The following is a 23,820-nucleotide window of genomic DNA, read 5'->3' on the forward strand; positions in this document are numbered from 1 at the left end:
AAGGCAAAAATGTTGTGGAAAACCATACCAACGATGTCAGGCCCAATATGTGCCTTTTCTCTCTTTCGATTATGCCTCTCTATGCATATACATAAGAGTTTCAACATGGCAAGCACAGAGAACATTGAAGCACTGACAATAGAAGCTCACAGGTGCAAAGCACCAGGTCATCCCACGAGTAGTGCTACACAATTTTTTTTCTCACTGCTTAAATTGGTGACTCTCTTTTTTAGTGAGTCTAAAGATAATAATAATATCTTATATCCCCTGGCTGCACAATGGTTTATTTTAATGTTCTGAACCTTGTGTACTACAAGGTACACAAGGTACAGGAGAGGTTCTCTATATCTGTATATACAGGGGAATCATACAATATAACTTCCTTATATTACTAGTTTATCATAAAAAGTATCCCCACACCTTCTCGACTCTATTTGGACCTGTTTCTCCAAAAAGAAAGACAACTCAAAGGGGTTGTTTAAGGACCCTATTGGTGCCATGCTTCATCATCAGGTCTCACCCTGTCCCTATAAACCAGGGTGGCCTCAACCAACTTCCAGTGAACTCTTTGAATTTTATTCCTACAGGGGTCTGGGAGATTAAAAACACATAAAGGACACCAGGTTTCCCTTTATTTTTTGGGTGCCTTTGCTGTGGTTAAAATAATCTAGATATCTGGGTGTTCTTAGGGGAAGGGGGATACTACCCTAGCAACCTAACCACCCTAACTTGTTGTCGACATGTTTCAGTCCTCTAACTGCCTAACAAAGGTCCTGAGCGTTCATCAGGACTACCTTATGTTGATGCCCGTCCTAATATTCGTAGGTCTTCTGATATTATTTAAAAAGGAAATCTTGTAATGTCAGTCAGGTGACACACATCTATCAGAATGCATATATCCAGGTAGGCCTACTTACCTGTTCCATGTTTTTTTAAGAGTTATAACACCCTAAATGGTGTGGATTAGCACTATATGCGGGTCGGTGGAGGAGTGCCCTCCCAAGTGGTGCAAATCCAGTCCTGGGCCCTCGAAGTTGGTATAAAGTGCTGCTCTAGTCAAATCAATGCATCACCGCCACTGCGCAGATTGGAACTGGTGCATCAGCCCTGTTGCCTGAAGCAGAACTGGCGCATTGGCGCTCATTGCGTGGATCGGGATTGATGCATCGCCTATCCAACACGCTCAATCGACTCCACTGTGGGGATCAACACAGACACATTGCTTAAGCCTGCTCTCTGCCTCTTTGAGGCAACCAGGAATTTTGTTCAGCAGGCCCAATGGGGTCCCTGTAGCCAGCTCCCACTTCATCGCAGTCTGCCTGAACTTTTGGCTTTTTCTCCATCAGGCGTGACCAGATATCCCCAGGTTGACACTTCTTGTTTCTAAGCGCTATTTCACAGTTTATTCTTTAAAAATGTATATCTCAAGTTCTACTAATTGGATTTTTTGTCATTTTGGTCTTCTTTTATTTATTAAATTAAGCTCTATATTTCTAACCAGGTGTGGTATTTGTTATGTGGTGTTTACACTGTTTTATTGTTTAAAGTGTTGCACAAATACTTAACACGTTGCCTCTTACGTTAAGCCAGACTGCTCTGTGCCAAGCTACCAAGGGGTGAGCACAGGTTAAATTGGGGGGTGTTTGTGACTTACCCTGACTAGGATTGTGGTTTCTGCTTGGGCAGGGTGCACACCTTTGCCAACCAGAAACCCAATTTCTAACAAACAGGATGAATTATTTCTTGCAGAAGACTCTGTTTCAAAGGGCACACCATGAGGCTCAGTTCAACACCCCACACGCAATCCCTAGGAAGACACAAGGTTCAGAAAGGGGACTGTCCAATGCTTATACAGGCTGAGAATTCACTACTGTAAACTGAGCAAAGTGCTACCACCAATAGCACCAATAGGGCAGCATTACCAGAGCTAACAGCAAATATGGTGCTCAGTGAATGAGTCTTTTCCATTTTAGATATCAGTAATGGGTTCTTTCCAGTCAAACACAAAACAATGTAGTATGTACCTGGTTGTGCTCCAGCAGAGGGAGGTTTGGTAGTAGAAAACTTTAGGGATTACTCCACCATTTTTCATACGGCACATGACAATAATCCTGAGTGAAGTACCATACCAGAACCAAATGATGTCATGGTGGTATGTTCAAAAGACATAATTGAACATTTGAAGGCACCAGTTCTGTCAATCAGGTTTTTAAAGAATTGATGACTAAAGGTGATTAGTGAGAAAGTATAAATAGCGAAAAAGGGGTCTCATTTCTCTGCCTAACAAATAACTCTGAAAAGCAAGTCCGTCTAGTAAAACAGGATGCAACTGATGAACCCAACCATTCTACAGCATATCAGTGCCCCCCAAATTGTCTTGGGTATATTAAGCTTTTCAGTTCCCATAGTATCACCGTTTTCTGAGTTAATGAGAATGTGATACTGGTGATGGGGTAGATGAATACTAAATTCTTACCCTAGAGAAGGGGCTAAAGATCCCCTGGGTTAAATATGTCCAAATGCCATTAAAGAACTAGGCCTGTGCCATATGTAGATTCACACGCCTCGTTAACAAAGGAGGTGGTCAAGCTCCATTTTTTAGAACTAAGCCAGGCAGAAACACTATACATAGAAGCTAATAAAAGCTCTGTTAGAGATTATACCCAGTTATCAGCTTCCAATGAGCCTGTGTTCTACTTAACCCTAGATTTGACACACTGGGAAAGGTGACCCATTCCATTTTAGAGCAGATACAGTGCGGCACCTCCTGCGTTTCTGAGAAGAAGGCCAGAATGCCATTGATAGACCTGCACTGGCCTGTCCATGTGATGGGCTGTCCAACCAAACTCTGACACGTTTTATGATTTTTGTAAATTCTATAGAACCTTTTTAAATACCTTTTTAAACCCTGTTTTAAAGAATTTAATGTTTCCAAAGTGAAGGGCTGCGCTATTCTGCTTGCAGCTCCTAGGCAATCTAGATGTTTGTCTTAAAGTATGAACCTTCTTAAAAGCGGCAGTGAGGTGGCGGAAAACAATGGGAGGATGATTTCTCGGCCTCATCTACTATATTTCACATATCTTTTTCTTTCTAACCCAAAAGAATCATTAAGATGATAATTGGTAGGTTCAAAAGTGTGACGTACATGTGTAAATTTTGGGATGTCTTTGGTCTCTAACTTACAGAACCATAACATATGTGTTGTTTCCTCTCTAAACTCCTCTCCTCCCCACCAAGCAAGGTTATCTGGAGCATTTTTACCCCAATCTGAGGAATGAGGAGTAACTAATGTGTGGGTTGTGTGCAGAGTACAGTCTCGGAATATCTATGGCTGCAGTGCTGCACAGACCTTAGTTAAAGCATATTGAAGTCTCAGCAAAAATTGTGCAATTAAGGACTAAATCCGGTCAACAGACGACGCGGAGAACGCGGCTGAGAAAAGTGTTGTTTGAGAAGTAATAATGAGAACGAATGCAGCCTAGAGTTAGCCGCAGCTCAATCCGCTGAGCCAGCGCTATTAGCCATCGATTCCACCTTATGCTCAGGCCCAGGGCACGCACAGCCTATAACTCATACATACGCCACCTCCCCCCGGAAACACTCGCCGTGCTCAGAGAATTGGCCGTCTGCGTCACACGACGCTGAAGAGGCTGCAAGAATGAGCTACCCCGATCACACCGCCTCAGGAGTACTGCACGAAGCTCAAGAGAAAGTGTTCTTCACGTCAACTAGTCCGACACTGTAATTAAGCCTTGTACAGCTTGTTCGGTACCAGCTGCTGTGGCTTCGGACCTGCCCTTTTGAACGCTGAGGAAGAGGTCAGAGCTATCACTGCCTGTCAGACAAGGCCGCAATCCTTGGCACCACAATGCAATAAAGGTTCAGCTGCCCTGTGAAGGCCCAGCCGGTGGCAGTGGGGGTGGCCCCTAGGTGGCAGAGAATGGCTGTCTCTTTAAAGATCCATACGGTGAAAGGATCGTATATGGGAGACAACTGGCAACGCATAACGGGGGCCTCAGATGGGTACTCTCGGGAAACTTTTGTCACTGAAAAGACAAAGTCCATGCCTAAACAGAGACAAACTATATCAGTTATTTTATGGCATTGTCTCGTCGACTTCAATTATTATATGAAGACAATGCTTCAGTCTTTCAGGTATTTTTGTGCAACAGAGATTCCAAAGGAGCCTGTATGATCCGATATAACAGACAGGTTTGGAGGCCAGACCGTGACCAGCTAACAGTTTATGACATAGATTCTGTTATGCACTTCATTTTCCGACTGTTTTTTTCGAACCTGCTTCCCTCAACAAACGGATGCAATCCATACTGCACAATATGAAACCTCGGCTGTGGGGCAGATTCACATATAGTTACAGATTATTATATCTGAACCCACTAACTGTATATTTTTAATGGTGCACTTTTTTATACAGCTAGCAAATGCAATAACGTCAAGGCATCAAAATAACGTATGTCTTGATGGTAGTTTGAAATAAGGCCCATTCAGAGTTTGGGGAAGAACAAGAAACGTTACTGACAGGCACCATATGACCTGCCGAGCTACAGGTAAAAGGATAGTCAAGTCTCCCTTCCTTTTAATTTTAGAAAAATAGCAAAAAAAGAACTGAACTTTAATTCTTCTTACAGGCTAGTTTTCGAAAATAAACAGGGTTTAATGTACTCAAAGCCCAAGGCACTGAGAATATCTGACAAACGCATAAGGGACATGTCCATGCCTCACTCGGATAGCGTAGTAGACTATGCAATTGAGATTTTCCTAGCCTTGGTGTCTGAAAGGCTAGATTTTATTAAAGACATGGAGGCGAGTATTATGCAGTCTTTTCTTGCTTTAATTTTAAACAGCAGCCAAGAAGAAAACTACATTTCCCAATAAAAAACAGAAACTACAAAGTGACATCATAAAGGGACCATCCAATAGGACGTCGAATACCCCTACTAATATCTTAACTGCGAGCAACAAGTCCTCTTTTCTTGATGCGAAAACTAAAGAGGAGAAGTAACCAGCAAGATGACATAAAAAAATAGAAATCAGTGTCACAATGTCCATAAAGCAATTTTGGAGGTGGAGAGTGTAGAAAGGAGTCCAGGAAGGATATCCACTGATGACAGCATCCAGTGTCGATGGAAGTTCCTCATGTAGGTTATGAAGAGCCAACGCTGGAAGAGGGAGTTGGAACTGAAGTAAAGGACAGGGAGGGTTAAACTAGTGGCGGGATAACACTCGCCTCCGTGTCTTTAATAAAATCTAGCCTTTCAGACACCAAGGCTAGGAAAATCTCAATTTTATTACAAGACCGGAGGCTCATATTATACATGTTTAAAGCATAGCAATACTGAGTCTGAAACATGAGAAATTGGCTTACAGTAAAAAGTTCTAAAGGTACTTTCATTAGACCAATCTGCAGACTTGAGAATATCCTGTAAAGAGGATCCTGCCCAAAAAGCCTGAGAGGCCATAGCCCCTCTGGCAGAATGGGCACCAAAAGATTCCACATCTATCCCAGCTAGAGACATGATCCATTTAACCCAACAAGCTAGGGTAGGAGAAGAAACAGGATTATGGGGTTTCTGAAAGGAAATAAGTAATTGGGAGGCAGAGGATGATCTCAAATCTGCAGTACGAGTCACATAGCTTTTTAAACAATTTCCAACACACAATTTGGGTTGAGAGGGAAAAAATGGATAATTGACAGATGCTAAATTAGTTTTAGTACGTCTTTTGACCTCAAAAGAAACACCAAGGGGAGAGAAGAAAAAGGAAGTAACATCTAAGGCCTTAACATCTGAAACACGTTTAAGAGCGACTAGACACAAAAGCATAGTAAATTATTATCCAGCCAAACTGTAAAAAATGTGAATACTAGATTAACGTCCCACATAACATTATATTTAGGAGACGGAGGAAAAACACATCTTACTCCCTTTAAAAGTTGGCAGATGAGAGGATGTTCACCAATTGGTCTGCCATTGACTCTTTGATGTTCAGCAGAGATGGCAGATCTGTAAGTGTTGATAGTGCGATAGGCCTTACCTTGGGAGGCCAAGGAAGGAAGGAAATTCACAACTAACACTACATCAGCTGAAAAGGGATCTGAATTCCTGTCCATACACCAGCTGCTCCAAATGGCCTATGCAGAGTTGGAGGCTTTGGAGGTACCCCGGGCCCTGGCCTGTTGGATGAGTTTGATAGCATCCTCTGAAATTCCTGGGGTTCTCCAGGACGACCCAAAATCCTCCAAGCGATGAGGAACAAGGAATTGTTGAGAATCAAGTGATGTTGTCGCCCTTGGGGATCTAAGAGGAGGTTGGGGAAGTGGGGAAGCCAGACCGGTAGGCCGATTGTTAACTCCAATAGAGTTGGATACCAAGGTTGAGCCTGCCAGAATGGGGTTATAAGAACTAGAGTGGACAGATGTCTGCAAGCTTGTTCAAGGACTCGAGGAATGAGTAGGAAGGGAGGAAAAGCGTAAAGAAGAGATGACGGCCAAATCTGAAGGAAAGCATCCGTGGCTAGAGCCTGCGTATCCGGCCTCCAACTGAAAAAGGAAGGAAGGTGAGAATTGAGGCGAGAAGCAAAAAGATCTATGGATATTTCGCCAAAGATGGAAATAAGGTGATTGAATACTGAAGGGTGCAATTGCCAATCGCTGGAGTCGTGAAGATGTCTAGAATACCAGTCTTCTACTGTATTCAGACTGCCTGGCAGATAAACTGCTTTGACTGAGATTTGTCGAGGAAGACAATACTCCCAAAGATGTTTTGCCAGAGTGGACAGAATCTTGGACCTGGTGCCACCTAGATGGTTGATATATCTGACGGCGGTTAAGTTGTCCATCCTGAGAAGAACGGTGCAACTTACCTTGTCCTTTGTAAAGGTACGGATGGCAAAGGAGCCTGCAAGTATCTCTAAACTGTTTATGTGCAAGAAGGACTCCTTCAGAGACCATGCGCCTCCAGTCGAGAACTGACCACATCTTGCGCCCCAACCGGTCCGACTTGCATCGGATTCTAATACAAGATCTGGGGCGGCAGAGAAGATAGTTCTTCCATTCCAGGCGTCTAGGTGAGTCAACCACCAAAGAAGTTCTTCTTTGGATTCGGAATCCAGCACCATAGGATCGGAATAAGCGAGACCCTTGTGAAGATGGCAGATCTTGAGCCGTTCAAGGGTGCGATAGTGTAAAGGACCTGGGAAGATGGCTTGGATAGAGGAAGCAAGGAGTCGTAAAAGACGAGCCAGAGTTCTGAGGGAGATGTGAGGAAGGGACAGGGATTGACAAATTTCTTTTTTGATTAAGGGGACTTTGTGCTGGGGAAGTTGGAGAACTGAACGAGTAGTGTCTATGAGAAATCCGAGAAATTCCAATTTTTGAGTTGGAATTACAGCCGATTTCTGAAAGTTGATGAGGAAACACAATTTGAAGAGAAGATTCTGACAAAATTGTAGATGAACGAGGAGAAGACGTTTGTCTTGTGCCATCAAGAGAAAATCATCTAGATAAAGAATCAGACGAATTCCGTGAGAGGGGAGAAAGGCCGCGACAGGTTTGAGAATCTTGGTGAAACACCAAGGGGCGGAAGACAGACCGAAAGGAAGAACTTTGAATTGGGAAAAGGATTTTTGCCACTGAAATTGAAGAAATTTTCTGTGTGAGGGATGAATTGGTACTGTGAGGTAAGCATCTTGAAGGTCCAGTCTGACCAACCAATCGTTTTGAAGCAAAATATCTCTGAGGTGGAGAATAGTCTCCATCTTGAAGTGCCGGTAAACCACAAAATTGTTGACATTTTTTAGGTTTAGTACCAAACGAAATTTCAGATTTTTCCTCTGGACGGGAAAAATGGTACTGAGGAAACCTGAAGAGTCGAACAGAACCGGTTCTATGGCTTGCTTGTCGAGGAGAGATTGAACCTCGTTGTGGAGAAGTTGGATTTGTTCTTGAGAAAAAACAAGGGGAAGAGGAAACCGGGATTGACTTGGAGGTTGGTAAAACTCTAAAAGGTAACCTTGAACGGATTGAATTACCCAGGGATCTGAAGTGAGAGAAAGCCATGAGTCTAGAAATAGAGCTAGTCTGCCTCCTACTGGAGGAAGGCCAGAATTGGAAACACTTACTGGAGGTTTGTTCTCCTTTGTTGGCGTAACCCCTGTGACGATAGCCCCTTGACCGGCAGGGGTAGAACCTCGGCTTGTATCCTGTGTAGGTGTCACGCTGGGATTGCTGGTTGTAGGAGTCTCAATTTGTATATTGGCCTCTGATTGAACGGCCGGCAAAACGACTCCTGCCTTTGCCGGCCCTGGCAAAAACCCGAGATGAGAAGATCTTTTTAATAGAAAGCTGAGCTTTGTCCAGGGTGGCAAAGGTGGAAACGTACTTTGCGAGCTCTTTGATAAAAGAGTCTCCGAATAATTGGCCCTTAGCCGACGGGCCCTCATCTTTAGAGGCCAAAGAAACCAGTTTGGGATCGATCTTCAACAAGAGACTTTTTCTTCTTTCAATGGACAACTGGGTATTCGCATTGCCGAGCATACAACTAGCGCGTTGCGCCCAGTTAGAAAGAACCACAGGGTCTATTGGAATGTTGTCCATTTTGGCCTCCTCTGCCAAATCAAAAATCCTGGTGAGAGGACCCACCAAATCCAGAAGTTTATCCTGGCACCCTGACGAGGCTCTATCGACACCCTTCTTAGGGTCTTTACCAAATTTAGTGAAAAACATGAGCATATTAGGGTCGATAACTGGGGTAGAAGTGATATTGTCAGGTAAGGAGGGACGGGGGCATTCGGACTTAAGTTTATTTCGGGTAGCCTTGTCTAGAGGGTGGCGTAAAAAGAAGGAGACATAATCTGCCACATGGTCAGTGGGATACCATTCCTTTGAATTTGGATGAACCATTAGGGAAGGGTCAAACAAGGGTTCACCAGAATGGTCCACCAAAATCCGAGACACAGGGTGAACGTCACCACCGTCACCAGGAGAAATTCTGCGCCTTTTCTCCAGAGGCCCATAAAGATATGGATCCGAAGATCCGTCCATATCATCCGTATGACTAGGAGAGTCATCATCATCATCAGTGTCTCTTAGCTGGGTAATGTGGAGTGGGGAAAAAGAAGATCCTGATTTAAATACCTCTCGGGTGGAAGGACCAGAAGAAACGCTTTTTGAAGGCCCCGGAGGGTGGCCGCACATTTCTTGCCTTTGTTAGAAGGCATATCAGAGGCGGACATAATCTTAGAAAAAGAGGCCTCCAAATTCTTTGTTATGTCTATCATAGAAACAGCAACTGCTTGCTGAACTGAATCTTTAATAAAGGACTTTAAATTTTCCTGAAATATTTGAGAGTCTTCTTCTTCAGCCATCATGAAGAAAAAACAATCTCTTAAAATATGCTAGAAACAAAGCTGTTTCTACAAAAAATTCTGGAATGGAAAGATATTTTTGGCAATAAAATGGTTAAACTGTGAGGCTGAGAAGGGGTGTGGTCGAAAGGGGGTGGGCGTGAGGTAACGCTACTGAGCCGAGAGCCGGAGGCGGTCCCTGATAAGAAACAGCCCCTCTACAGGGAACTACCTCGAGGGAAAAGGATTTGTGAAGGAAAACGCTTCAGAGTCAACGAGCGCGTTGTTGACACAAAGGGAAGCGTCAATTTGAAAAATAAAGCCTGAACAAAACAAGCGAAAATACGCTCGAAACGAAGCTCGGTTCACAACGCAGCTGCACAATGAGGTGAGAAGAATGACAGCAGCACACGTGCACACGCGCGTCTACAATGGTTAAAAATAACCGCTAGTAGACGCGCAAATAAAGAGAAAACGCCGAAGGAAAAAACGCCCAAAGCGGAACAAAGAGAGGCATTAAGCATGCAATGAAAAAGTACAAAGAAAGTGTACCTCGTAGTTAATACTAAACATGCAACAAAGCTTTGTTAAATAAAAGAAATGGTAATACTTATCTTGACTGCGAGCAGCAAGAAAAGAGGACTTGTTGCTCGCAGTTAAGATATTAGTAGGGGTATTCGACGTCCTATTGGATGGTCCCTTTATGATGTCACTTTGTAGTTTCTGTTTTTTATTGGGAAATGTAGTTTTCTTCTTGGCTGCTGTTTAAAATTAAAGCAAGAAAAGACTGCATAATATGAGCCTCCGGTCTTGTAATAAAATTAAACAGAAGATGAGACAACTAAGGTTATTCCCTTCGGTGGCTATAAGATTATTCGAATGTCCTTGTCACAGGATAAAACAGTATTCCTAGTGGTCACCTAGAAGTCCTGCAAATCTAATGACGCATATACAGTTTTGGTCCTCACTGACCAGAGACAAATGAACAGATGGGTGGCTTATAAGAAGAAAGTAAAAAAATATTTCACTATCAACTTGCTAGGAGGAGCTGTTTCCTTAGACCTGCAAAGGTCCCTAGAGCTATGTCCCAGGACTTTGAAGGACTTTACCAACTTTTAAATTGTTCTTATTTAAGTGTCTTCTGCCCTGGAGCCCCCACGATTTTATCTAATTATTTTTTTACTTTTGTCTTTGTTATTTTCGGAGCGGTGATTTTCAAACAAAGGCGAGTCACCTCCTTACACTACACAGCAGAACTTTGTATTTTATGAGTGGGTTAATTTCTTCATAGCGGATCTATTAGCCTGCAGGAGATTTCCTAAGAAGAGATGGGGTGCATGCCTCCGGAGAACATTTAATGAATTAGTGAAAATAGTTTAATGAAGTGTGAGCTGCATTCATCTAGGGCAGGGATCTTCAAACTGGCCGGTGGGTCCCCCTAGGGGGGATTCAAGTGATCTTAGGGGGGGTGCCAGACTCTGGCCAAAAGAGGCATTATGCAGGAAATACTGCTTTTTTTTTAAGCAGAAAAACATTTATTGCATTTTTAAAAAATGGAACAGAACTTAATTGCAATGTTTAAATAAGGATAGACATATTTAAACATTGCCAACCTAATAGAATAATTGTAAAAAACTCTGAGGTGGGGGACGATGATTTTATTTTCCCAAATGGGGGGCGCGGCATCAAAAAGTTTGAAAACCACTGATCTAGGGATGAAGAAAGATCAGACTGCAAGAAGAGCACAAAGAGGCTTACCAACGATCAGCCAAGACGTGAGGTATTTTCCAGAGGATCTAATATTATGCAAGTTACAAGACAACAGAAGAAGTTGCTGCCGAGGTAAATGAGCTTAATATGGAGAGAGAGAAGGTTAACCGTGGAGGAACGCAATATGTGTGGAAGTGTGTGGAGGTGAAACTTTCCTGAGACAAGTAATATGGGTGGGCTGGTTGCAGAGAGAGAGAGAAGTTTGAACGTAGAGCATTTGGCAAAAGCCAGGATGACATTAAAACTGATTAGAAAACGAGGTGGGAAGGCATGGGGAGCGGAGGTGCTGTGGCCACCAACAAATTAAATTATACCCCACTCAGAAAGAACAGGTAATAAATTCCGAACCAAGCCATGCATTAACAACTAGACATTGAAATCAATTTACTCCCACTTACTAACAAAGAATCTTTATATCACAAAGGAGCACAGGAGGATAAACTAAGTGTTACATTTTTAGGCTTACCTACGTGCACTTTCTTTTATTAGCTGTAGACCCTGTAGTATTTCACATTCTTTAATTTGCAAACGGGGGGAGTTAAATTTGAGTTACTAAAGAGGCCTTGCATGCTCCAAGGAGTGCCTTATGAAAAAAAAAAAATGTTGTGAATCCTTCACGTGACTACAGAACTTGGGGAGAAATTCATTTGATCTGGCATCGCTTTGGGGCGGTAGTCAAACTTTAGACACAATACTAACCTTTGAGTAGTAGAGAAATTGCACCCATATGCTAAGAGTTAACTTGCATTCACATAAATGTGGATGTTGAACCTCATGAAGATCACAACACAATCTCCTTTAAGCACACACATTGTCAAGTTCCTATTCTTCAGAGGCAGAAATATACAAGGGCAAGGAGTTTCCATTTTTTAACAAAAAATATTGAATAGACTCCATTCTTTAAAACTCCCACACTGGCACCCTGACATTTGTCATAAGTCTGCCATAACATAGAGCCTGTGCCTCAAAACATAGGATGGGTGGATGATAGTGTTGCTCGGGGCGTGGTCAGAATCAGATGAAGGGACAAACTGAGGCTGCTGGCTGCAACCGTGCCCAAAGGAGTCTGTGTTGGCCTGTGCGGCCTGCAGCATGGTCAGTGGTGGTGAGAGATCTGAGCTGGGCGCTCACCCCGAGAATGGAGAGCCTGTGGACCGTTGGCAGAGCCGAGTGGTCTAGACTTCGTAGGGCGCACCAGAAGTAACCAGCGAGGTGGTCAGTCTGCACTGGATCACATACAGATTGCTCCTTTATCTGTTCTCCTTCTCTATCTGGGGTACAGAGGGGTACAGATAGGTTCAGAGGTGCATAGAACAGACAAGTGCCACTGCAGAAGAGGCAGACTGCCCACTTATTATCTCCTGAGCAGTGAAGCTCATCAAGGTATTGATTCGTTTACCCTAGCTTTTGCCTGGGGGAGACTGGGTTGGAAATCTGCCCTTTCTGCAGGGACACCCTGATTTTATTTGCTTATTGCTGAACCCTATTTTTTGCTGGCTGTAGAACTCTGTATTCTTTATTCCTGATAGCCAATGGTAAAGTACTTTTACTCCTCCTGTTAACATAGTACAACTGTTGCACTCCTGAGTAGCCTATTTAACTAATCTATAAGCCTTTAGTGTATGGTACCAATGTGTACCCGGGGCCTTTAAGTTAAATTTCACAAGTGGACTGCAGTACCCATTGTGCCATTTACTACAGTGACAATGCAAACATGACAGCAGACCTGCCAAAAGTAGCCTAGCTGGGCAGATTTTAACTGCAAATTCGACCTGTCAAAATAACCTCTTCTGACAGGCCTAAAACTTCCTTTTAAGTATTTATTTACCCCTAAGTAGGCATTATTACCCATAAAGGCAGAGTGCATGGTATTTAAAAGTAGGACATATAAATATTTAATGTTAAACAAGCCCCTACAGTGAACATTCTATTTTCACTGTAACAGGTTTGGCTGTTCACCAGGAAAACACTGGGATGCAATATTAAATACTAATCCTGTATCTCAGGAATGGGACTAGGTTTTAAACAACTATTTGTAATTGCTGGTAAAAATCCAATTCCATGGCGAAGTTGGATTTGTTCTAAATAGTACAGAAAAATAACTTTTAAAAAGTTATCTTTGCCCTGCCTGAGGTCACTGGAAGCTAAATCTGCAGTTTGTTTTCTCACTTTGTTCAGCTAGTAATTAGCATTTAAATAGTTATGAATGAGATTTCAGCTTGCCCTCAGGAGCAAAACAATATGGAGGCATAAACAGGCAGAGTTGAACTTTCTGAACCTAACAGAATATGCAAAGGAGGCTAGGAGGATTATTTTGACATTAAAGTGTTAAGCCTTGCTTGAATGTTACATCATGCGTGGTAGGTCTGCAGGGGCTTTTCATATGGCACTTGGGGCTCACTTCAAAGAGGTCACTCAAGTCACAGACAAATGTGAGCAGATACTTAGGCAGGGCCCTTCTTTTGTCCACCAGCCAATGAGGCCCCAATCACAGAGGCCTATTTTTAACATCACAGAGTCACAACCTGTTTGACAGATCTGCTGGGCTTTTACATAACATTTGGGGATCACTTCAAAGAAAGAAAACACAATGCCAGAACTATTCTTGTGTATCCAGTGTCTGGTTACTGACAACTCAGCTTTGTCCTACCGGACTTCAGTCTCTGAGGTTGTTGAAGGACACTAGGATTACTATAGTACACTTCCCACAGATCCCCAACCCTGAGTGCCTAAGTTTAGTGTGGTTGAAGACTTTGGCAATCTTGCAAGTGCCCAAAGTGGGTAGAGTTAGCCATGGGAACCTTTAAACCCATTGGTTAGAGTGTCCCCGGGGTCATTCACACCACTAGCTTATGCCATGCATAAATGTGGCATCTCCAGGCACCCACTTTAGAACACTCATGGACCTGAGAAAGATCAGAATAGGACTGAACATGCTGAGACTTCAGAAAATCCCGAAAGAGTGGACTGGCTCCCCCACTTGTAACCAGGACAATTAAGTGGACTCCAGGGCTTATTAGGCTGACCTCCTGTTTAAGCTATAGGGACACAACATGTTACAAGAGGCTTTTTTCTGCAACAGCCGAGCTAACCGATGACAACTGGACCCTGATGCGGTGACTCTCACTGTGTAAGTCTAAGTGCCTCACCTGAGGACTGGTGACTTTATAAGTGTACTCTTGTGGTGGATTGGGACTCAAAGGACTAAAGTCAGAAGGTACAATTTTTGATGAGGCCCGACCTGGTTAGCATAGTCAACACGCGCTCTATCAAGGTAAGCGTTAAATTGTGCCTAGGCCCTGTTCTACCATGACCATTGACTACAATTTGCATTTTGTGCTTCCTGGCTACTTGAAACTTAAAAAATTCATATCACTTCTCCTTATTGGATGTGACATTTTGTTTATTACATTTCATCCCCTTTTTCAATTAATTTTGGGATTTTTATTTACTTGCATTTGACTTTACTACTGTTTTAGTACTGCATAAATACTTTCATTCTATTGTCTGCAAGTTAAGCCTGTGCACTCCGTGCCATAGCTAGCAAGGTGTTGAGATTAGGTTTACTTAGTGGCTTTAGTTGTTCACTCTGACAAGGATTGTGATCATTACTTGAGGTGGGTACTTACCCCTCTCAACTGTAATTTCTTACCTTGCTGTTCAGCATTGGGATCCAGGACTTGTATTTTGCAGTGCGACTAAGTGCTTTGTGTTAAGATCTGATCATCTGAAATCAAAACTTGATTTTTGATTTTTAAAATCTCCTCTTATTTTAATTCAGATTTTTTTATTTTTCCTACATTTCACTCCTATCCCGCAAACAAGAAAAAAATATCTAATCTCGACAAACCTAATCAAATGACCACTATGTGACTAATCCTATTCCTTTTCCAAAACATCCCCTACCTCCATTCTGACTCATCCCAAACCTCCTTCGCTGTTATGAACTCCCAAACAACTCTTTCTGAACTCTTCCCTCCTCTCTTCATCCTTTATCCTATTCATCCAACTAAAAGGCTCTCTGACTCATCTTAAACTTCTCTTACTACTATGAACACCTAAATAATCCTAACAGACGCACATATCCAATGCCCCCCCACTCCCATTAACAATTCATATTTCCACCTATTAATCCACCACTAATCCACCTTTGGGTTCGGGAGTAGCATGCTACTTGTCGGAAAGTGCTTAAATGCCACATCAATGGTAGTAAGCGCTATATAAATACAATACCAATATTTTGCACATGTGATTTTTCCATGAATAGATGCAGATTTCAGCAGGATTGAGAGCCTGAGCATGTCAGATCGGAAGAGACTGTGTAACAACAGAGGGATAAAGCTGGTGAAGCGGTTGAAGACATTGAAGTACCACATGTTCCTCAGAGTCTGTGAGGAGATCCATCAGCTACAGGCCCATACACAGGAGCAAGAGGAAGAGGGAGCAGCGGAGGAAGAAGAAATGGAGGAAGGACGAGGATGCCAGTTCAGAAGCTCCAGTGACAGGGCAAGATCAGCCTACAGGAGCCAGATCCCCTTCCTTGTCCTGACACGGAGTATGCTGAAAAGAACAAAGCAGCCCGGCAACTGAGGAGAAAAATGGCAGCAACAGAGATGGCACTGGGGAAGAAAGGATTAGCCTTGGAGGAGAAAAAGGCCCTGTTGGACCATGAGAGAGCAAGCAAACGCAAACAGAATTGATTGATTAAACCCAGATCTGTGACTTGGGGTGATGTTTGATTGGTTTCACATTCCATCCATTATTTGTGTTTGTTTTTGTCGCCATAAGTGTGATAGTTGTGCCCAGATGTGGGTCCCGGGCTCACCATGCCACTAGATTTAAGCTACCCTGGCTGATGAATGGTGATATCCTGAAACCGGGCCCAGGATGCTTGTTTCCAGTCCAGGGAGGACCTGGCCTGGCAGTTCGGGCTGGACTGTTCCCATGAGGATCAGGGTCAAGACTGATTTGAATATGGCTGGGTCCAAACTGGGGTGGCATGGTGAGCAAAATAATTGATGGATTAAACACAGATCTGTCACCAGTGGGGGTGAATGTTTGATTGGTTCCACATTCTGTCCATCAGTTGTGTTTGTTTGCTTTTGGGACTATGAGAGAGGGCAGCGAGAACTGGACCTGAGAACAAAGAGTGCTTCTGAGTCCAGTGAAGATGGTGGCAGTGACAGCGAAGTGCCTCCATTCATACGAAATGACCCTTTTCACTGTCATACATATAAATGTAAGGGGTCCCTGAAATCACTGGTCACACTAAGGGGGTCATTATGACCATGGCAGTCGGCGTTAATATGGAGGAAAGTACTGCAACAGGCTGGCGGTACTTTCCGCCATATTATGACATTGGCGGTTTGGCTGAAGCCAAACTGCCAATGTACCACACCGACCGCCATGGCGGTAATGACTGCCGGGCTGGAGACTTAAATCTCCAGCCCAGCGGCTGTCACTTGCCCTCCTGCGGGATTATGACCCCGCCTGCCACCATGGTTTTCATGGCATCCTTACAGCCACGAAACCCATGGGGGTGGCACTATCAGTGACGGGGAAAAGGGGTCTTCCCCGCCCCCTCCCCAGGTTTCCACCTAACCCCTCTTCCTCTCCAGACCCCCACTTCATACACTCATACACACACCCATTCCAACAGTCATCCACACATGCATACATCCATTCACACACACATCCACAGACACCTACATACATACACGCAGGCACGCATTCACACAACTCAACATTCACGCATGCACACCCCCAAACATGCACACACACACACACAACATGCAACACACACCCGCATACATGCACGCACAGGCATAAACACCCCCCACACACAACATCCCCCACCCCCTTCCCCTGTCGGAGCACCCAATTACCTGGATCCAGGGGGTCCTCCGGCACGAGACGGGACGAGGCGCTGCTGCTAGCAGAACACCGCCAGGATATATTAATTCTCATAATACGGCTGGCGGCGGTCTACTGGCGTGGCGCTGCTGGTGGCAGCAGCACAACCTTACAGCCATCCACCTCCATGGCCACAGCCGGCTTTCTGCCATCCTTGTGGCGGAAATCTGGCTGTGGTCGTGATACGGCAGACGACTGGTAGCCGCGGCAACGGTCTTTTGGTGGCCATCGCCGCGGCTGTAGGAGGTATATATCCTCAAGTAATACACAAGCGGAGGAGGTAAGTATGAGGTTTATTGCACCACTCCAGAGAAACGTCCCACTCCTGGATCAGCAGAGAACAACTGCCGGACCGAGAGTGGAACGTTACAGACATACACATAGGGGGTCATTCTGACCTCGGCGGGAAAAGTCGCTTACCGCCGGCCAGAAGGCCGCCATAACACCGCCGCAGCCGCAGTAAACCGCCACGGTCATTCTGACCCGCAACTGGCAAACCCCCAAAAACCCGACATCCACAAAAATCCGCCACACCAAAGGTCAGCGAAAAAATGGCGATGACCAAACCTCCACCGTCACGCCAACAGAAATACGCCCATACCATTCCGACCCACAAATCCACGCGGCGGTCTTTCAAACGCAGTATTCCATTGGCAGTACACACCGCCGCAGTCAAAATACACACACACATAGAAAACTCAGCCACATTGGTCAGTTCGAAATACACACACCTGATACACATACTAACACCACTCCCACACACCCAACACAATATAAAACACACACCCACATCACCCACAAGCCCATACGACCCGAAATCATTGAGGAAGGCTAGAGAGAGAGCACAGAATAGACAATCCCACAACACAGAGGCACACAACACCATCACCCACACAGAATCCACGCACCAAACACCACACACCACCACACGCACCACACTCATCACCACAAACGCCACCCCACACCTCAACCACACCACCCCATGGCACCCCAAAGACACCCCAGGTTCAGTGACGCCGAACTCAGGGTCATGGTGGAGGAAATAGTCCGTGTAGAGCCCCAGCTCTTCGGGGCACAGGTGCAGCACACCACAATTGCCAGGAAGATGGAGCTATGGCAAAGAATAGTGGACAGGGTTAACGCGGTGGGACAGCATCCACGCAATCGGGAGGACATCAGGAAGAGATGGAAAGACCTACGGGGGAAGGTGCGTTCCATGGTATCAAGGCACAACATTGCGGTGCAGAAGACTGGCGGCGGACCCCCACCTACTCCCCCAGAATTTACTGCGTGGGAGGAGGAAGTCTTGCACATCCTGCATCCTGAGGGCCTCGCAGGAGTAGGCGGAGGAATGGACTCTGGTAAGGCAAATCTTCACTACTGCTTCCCACCCCCACCCCACCTGCAGGCCAAATCATACCCCCACCCTCACCCCCTCCCCCATCGCACCAACCCCTAGCAAAAGGCCCACCATCACAACCCACCCATCCCAACACCAAGCCCTGCATGCGACCACAAAGCATGGACACCCATCACCAAAGCATGCCCACTGCACACACACATCACCCCCACAAGCCACCCTCACAAAAGCCCCCACAAGGAAATGCCTGCACATGGGTACACGGACACCCACCCATCACACGAAATGCAACACTCAGAAGCAATAACCATACCTTTATACCCCTGCAGGACCCGAACGCCGCCACACCGCCACCGAGGGTCCAGAGATGTCCATCCCACCCCCAGAAGAGGCCCCCAGCGATGACAGCAGCTCTGTCTCCCTGGAGCCAGATGACCAGCCCGGCCCATCGGGGACCTCTGGACAGTCGGTTCCCCCACAGACAGCCACAGGCTACACCAGACCCAACCCCCTCTGGGAACACCAGCACAGCTCCCACCCAGCGGGCCCATGCCTCTGTCTCCAGGACACGTAAATCAGCGGTGTGTCCACCACTACAGGGCACCCAGGTTGACCCACCACCCCAACAACAACAGGGACCTGGGGGCAGTGGTAGTGGGCACACCGTCCAGGGGACAGAGGCCCAGGAACACAGGGGAACTGGGAGGGCTGCTGTGCGACAGTGGGGGGACAGGCCCGGGGAACCGACTCTCCAAGAGGCCCTCTCCTCCATCATGGGAGCATACCACCGCTCCCAGGAGACAATGGCGACGGTACTGGCCCGGTTCCAGGAGATCCAGGAACTGCAGGAGGAACGGTACATGGGGTTCAGGGAGGAACTGAGGAACATCGGTTCCGCAATGGGGACCATCGTCGTGGCCCTTACCCAGATGGTCACCACATTGCGGGACCATGTGGCACCCCAAAGGGCCCCTGTCACTAGCCCAGGCCAGGAACAGCCTACCACCTCCGCCGGCGCTAGTGGACAGGAGGCCCCCACACAACGACAGGCCACCAGAACCCCACCTCCTGCAGAAGAAGAACCACCCCGCAAGCGGAACCTGAGATCTCACAAGAAGACAGAGTAGGATTGCAAGACCCCCGCCAGCCTAAGATACCCCCTGATGTCATCCCACTGTCCCACATTGTCACCCTGTCCAACCTTGAACTGCCCCTGCTCTATCCTTCCCCAGGCATATGGACAATGCACCTGTGCGACTGAGAACTGGACTCTGCCATGGACATTACTCCACCCCCACCCATCCCCGCTTCCCAATCATTTACCTATATGTAGCACTTAAAATAAATCACTTATTCCACTTAAAAAAACAGGAGTCTGCTTGTATTCTTAACAAATGTATTACACATAAGTGCAATAATGTCCAGTTACTTTGTGATGACAACATACTAATTTCAATAAGCTTTAGGCCATGGGCAAACAAAGCTGAAGTCAGGCAGTGGGTCATACAGCTCTGAAAAGGGAAGGGAAAGTCACAAATCAGTTAACAGGACCTGGGGGGAAACACAGACAGTGGAGACGCATGAGGCCTTAAGTAAATGTAAATTGGGGTGGCTGTTTCTTACCTGTGTGCTACTGAAAGTATTGTTGTATGACTGTATCCCTGTTGTCTGTGTCGTCCCCGTCGTCTTCCTCCTCTTCACTCTCCACAGGCTCCACAGCTGCAACAACACCACCATCTGGAACATCCTCCTGCAGAAAAGGCACCTGGCGTCGCAATGCAAGATTGTGAAGCATACAGCAGGCCACGATGATCTGGCACACCTTCTTTGGTGAGTACATGAGGGATCCCCCTGTCATCTGCAGGCACCTAAACCTGGCCTTCAGGACCCCGAAGGTCCTTTCTCTGATCCTCCTAGATCGCCCATGGGCCTCATTGTACCGTTCCTCTGCCCTGGTCCGGGGATTCCTCACTGGGGTCAGTAGCCACGACAGGTTGGGGTAACCAGAGTCACCAATTAGCCACACACGGTGTCTCTGTAGCTGTTCCATCACATAAGGGATGCTGTTATTTCGCATGACATACGCGTCATGCACTGACCCAGGGAACTTGGCATTTACATGGGAGATGTACTGGTCAGCCAAACAGACCACCTGGACATTCATCGAATGATAACTTTTTCTGTTTCTGTACACCTGCTCACTTTCTTTGGGGGGAACCAAAGCCACATGGGTCCCATCAATGGCACCAATGATGTTGGGGATATGTCCAAGCGCATAGAAATCACCCTTCACTGTAGCCAATTCGCCCACCTCAGGGAAAATAATGTAGCTCCGCATGTATTTCATCAGGGCAGACAACACTCTGGACAAAACCTTAGAAAACATAGGCTGAGACATCCCAGATGATATGGCCACTGTTGTCTGAAAAGTCCCACTTGCCAAAAAATGCAGTACTGACAGAACCTGCACCAGAGGGGGAATCCCTGTGGGTTGGCGGATGGGGGACATCAGGTCTGGCTCCAGCTGGGCACATAGTTCATGTATAGTTGCTCTGTCAAGCCTGTATGTAAGTATGATATGTCGTTCTTCCATTGTCGACAGGTCCACCAGCGGTCGGTACACGGGAGGATTCATCCTTCTCCTCGCAAGTCCCAGCGGACGGTGCCTAGGAAGGACAACATGGAGCACAGAGTCAAGCAACCCACAGGTACGTAACCACAGCTTGCACAGTACACGATTCGCTATGCATTGAATGGCTTGTATGAATGACAATGCAAGGCCTAGGCCTGTGTGACGCAGTAGAAATCATGCCATGTGGGCCCTTGAAATGGCGGCTGCCTGACCTGTGAAGTGTGACAGTGGGATGGGAGGTCACTGCGCTGGCGTGGCACACCGTGGCGGTAGGCGGTCGAAGACCGTGGCGCAAAGCAGCATTGGTTAACATTGAACCCTATGGGTCTCAGGAGCCAATGACGATGTGCGCCGGCGGTCGCGGTACGCACAGCCGCGGTACGCACCGCCGCGGGCGTGGCCGCCATTTTCTATCTGATTAATCACTCGAGACCTGATCATCCACAGGAGAGGACCTATACTGCAAGTGCTGCTGTGACCTCGGTCTGGGAGATACAATGGCTGCTGCGACTGGGGAAAGGGCCCCTGCCTTCACTGCCGAAGAATTGGAGAAACTTGTTGATGGGGTCCTCCCCCAGTATGCGCTACTCTACGGTCCTCCAGACCAACAGGTTAGTACACAGGGTGCACGTTGAATGGGCTATGCCTGTGTTGAGTGGGGTGTATGTAAGATGGTGGGGAGGGGAGCGAATGAGGAGTGCAACGCACGAAAGATGAGAGCATGTGCCACATGGCAAGGTTGGGGAGGGGGGGGCACTCACATTGACCAGGCAGAAAACTGATGCGATTTCCTTTACCACCCTGTACATGTCACATAGGTCAGCACCCATCAGAAGATCGACATTTGGCGTGCCATCGCCAAGGACGTCCGGGCCCTGGGGGTCCACAACAGACGGGGCACCCACTGCCGAAAGAGGTGGGAGGACATCCGCCGCGGGACCAGAGAGACCGCCGAGTCTCTGCTGGGGATGGCCTCCCAACATAGGAGGGGTGCCAGCCGCCAATTGACCCCCCTGATGTCCCGGATCCTGGCGGTGGCCTACCCCGATTTGGATGGGCGCGTGAGGACATCACAGCAGACACAAGGGGGTGAGTATCAGCACATTCTGCTATCTTTGCGCGCAGTGAAGGTGTCTGGGTAGGGGAGGAGGGCTGTGGCTATCTTCAGGCCAGGGCGCATTCTGTAGGCTAGGCCCCTCCGTTAGACACGGCTATCCATGGTCCGGCCTCACCCATGTGTGCATTTGTCGTCCATAGACCAGTAGGCCTAGTCACAATAACTGAGTAGTGTACCCCCATTGCATGGCCTAGTTCAGGGGGCTTCTGTGTCTGTCCTCTCCGACAACGGTGTTGCCAATGCATGCACTCAACCTGTCTTCATTTCTTCCCACCCATTTTCTTTGTCTTCCTGTTCATGTGTGCATTAGCATCATCAGGCGGAGGAGAAGTGGCATCGGCGCACGAGGGAGCTGCATCTCACATGGCCCCGGAGGGCCATACAACAGACTCCGAGTACACCAGTGAGACGGAGGCCGAGTGGAGCTCCACAACGGGGACCCGTGGAGACGTCAGCAACACCGACACGTCCTCGGAAGGGAGCTCCCTAGCGGTGGCGGCAACATCCGTGCCCACCGCCACAACAGGTACAGCCGCCACCCAGCGCACCAGCCCCGCCCTCCCAGCAGCCCCTCAGCCTTCGCTCCGTCCCCGCTCGCCCAGGAAGGCGGGCATCTCCTTCGCCCCAGGCACCTCAGGCCCTGCCCCAGTTACCCCTGCTGCCCTCAGTGAGGAGGTCATTGACCTCCTCAGGACACTCATTGTTGGGCAGTCTACCCTTTTGAATGCCATCCAGGGTGTAGAAAGGGAGGTGCATCGGAGCAATGCATACCTGGAGGGCATTCATTCGGGTCAGGTTGCCCATCAGCGATCGTTCAACGCTCTGGCCTCAGCACTGACGGCAGCCATTGTCCCTGTCTCCTGCCTCCCTCTTCTGACTCCCTCCACCCAGTCCCAGTCTCCTGTTCCTCTGCCTATCCCATCCACACCATCAGACCAGCCTGCACACACCTCTACACCCAAGGGCAGCTCATCCAGACATAAGCACCACAGATCCCACAAGCATTCACCCAAGCAACATCCAGATGCAGACATGCCAACAGTCACTACCACCTCTGTGTCCCCCACCTCCTCATCTCCCTCCTCCCTCCCTGTGACGTCTCCACTCACACCTGCATGCACACCACCATCAGCCAGTACTTCCATCACCAGCACACCCTCCATTACAGTCCACACACGTGCAGTCACCACCCCCACTGCCATTTACACATCCCCTGTGTCCTCTCCCAGTGTGTCTGTCACCCCCTCTTCCAAAGCACACAAACGCAGGCAGCCACCCACCCAACAGCCATCCACCTCACGACAGCCTCCGTCACAAGCACCTGCACCCAAAGACAGCACACTTGACTCTCCTACAACCATATCCTCTTCCTCCACTCCCAAACCCACTACACCTACCCGTCCCTGTCCTTCCAAAGTCCTTTTCCTTTCCAACCTTGAGCTCGTTCCAATCACTGACCCACCCCCTCCATCTGGTAAGAGTAAAAAAAGCACCTCAGCCACCACCAGCCCTGCATCTACTGTGACCATAGTTCAGGGCTATTGGAGTCCACCAGATCCTAGGGCAGGAACATCGGCCAGCAGCAAGGGGACAGCCAGCCCCCCTCCTGGGAAGAGGACAAAAAAGAAAAAGGCCCGGCGCGACAAGCCTGAGACGGCTGCCACC

This window comes from Pleurodeles waltl, chromosome 3_1, assembly GCF_031143425.1.
Source record: "Pleurodeles waltl isolate 20211129_DDA chromosome 3_1, aPleWal1.hap1.20221129, whole genome shotgun sequence".
Taxonomy (NCBI): domain Eukaryota; kingdom Metazoa; phylum Chordata; class Amphibia; order Caudata; family Salamandridae; genus Pleurodeles; species Pleurodeles waltl.